This window comes from Phalaenopsis equestris, unplaced genomic scaffold, assembly GCF_001263595.1.
Source record: "Phalaenopsis equestris unplaced genomic scaffold, ASM126359v1 Scaffold203398, whole genome shotgun sequence".
NCBI classification, from domain to species: Eukaryota; Viridiplantae; Streptophyta; class Magnoliopsida; order Asparagales; family Orchidaceae; genus Phalaenopsis; species Phalaenopsis equestris.
Genome location: NW_018223027.1, coordinates 4,617 through 6,130, shown reverse-complemented (window position 1 = coordinate 6,130; position 1,514 = coordinate 4,617). Strand labels below are relative to the sequence as shown.

Genomic DNA, 1,514 nt, shown 5'->3' with positions numbered 1-1,514 from the left:
TATATATATATATATATAATATGTTTATCAATAGTACCAAATTATTCATAATAAAACAACTCCTCCTACCCAAATAAACAAATTTAGTTGTACAACATTAACACAACAACTACATATTGTTACTCTCGTATAAATCTTAAAATTTTACAATCACCCCTCTCCTTATATCTCCACCTTATCCTCCACAGATAGAAGAGAGAGAAACTGGCCAAAAATGAAGTTTCTCTCTCTTACTCATCTCCTCCCTTCTCTCCTCCTCATCACCACCTCCACCGCCCAGCTCCCTTTCCTCGGCAACTTGCTCCACCGCCTGACGCCCATGGAGGGCAACCTGCCAAACAAAACCATGCAGAGGCTGGATCACCAAACAGCATTTCTCGGCCAATGGGAAATTGTCTGCGAAGACTCCGGCGTTTCGGCCATGCATCTGGCGGTCACTCACGAGAATAAAGCTATTATGTTGGATTCGACGGCATCTGGGCCGTCGCACGCCTATCTGACGGCTGATAACTGCCGGCCTGACCCTACAGAGGAGACTGATGTTTTGGATTGTTGGGCCCACGCAGTTGAGTTCGATCTGAAGACATATAAAATTCGAGCTCTTAAGGTGACGAAGGAAGGCACTAATACTAACTATTAGTTTATTTAATATAAAGTTTATTTTTTTAGGAAAATTTACATATATACCACACAATTGACATGCATTTACATATCTAACACCTAAGGTTTGATATTCAAATTTATAATTTATTGATATTGAAAATCTAATTATGAAAAAGACATTTCACTATAAATAAGTTTGTGATTGCGATATTTTTTATGTAATTTTGAAAATTTTGATTGTTGTGTATGTAAATATGAAGTTTAAGTCTTAGATGTGTTAGTATATACGAATTGTGTGGTATGTATCAAAATGAACATCGTTTAATTTAAAAAAATATATAAAAATAAATATAAATACTTAGATGTGATATACTTCAATACACACGAATTTTGGGATAAATCATAATATATAAATATATATATATATACTATAAAAAGATTTAATGTTTATTTATATAATACCTAAATCCTTAACATTGTAATGGAAATATCTCAAATATAAGTTTTTTTTAAAGCAAAATAAGTAGATTGGGCTGTTTGGTTTGTCATAAAAAGAGTACATTGCATTCATTTTATAGAAATTTAAAGGATCTAGGTGTTTAGTAGAATGAATTGCAAAAGCTATATAAATTTACAATGTTTTAGGAGTTCATTATGGATCTCATTTTCAATATATTTATAATTTGTTTAATTTTAGATAATTTTAAACACATCACTTTTTGTAAGTGCCAACACTGGAGTCCGACCCCTGAAGGCTGTTGTCAGGTCGCCGATACATGAAGCTCTCCATCCGACTTCCACCCACCTTTGCTGACTGCATACAACCCACTGCTCGTTACCCATCAGGGGCCAGCTTTTGCTAGACCCCTCCGACTTCAAACATCACCAACCCGGCCATGACCGCCAACAGC

General features: G+C 35.1%; 1 pseudogene; it reads left to right on the top strand.

Annotated features, from left to right (window-relative positions):
* Positions 1–319: 319 nt before the first annotated feature.
* The window catches only part of LOC110036178, a 3,803-nt pseudogene continuing 2,608 nt past the window's right edge, over positions 320–1,514 (top strand).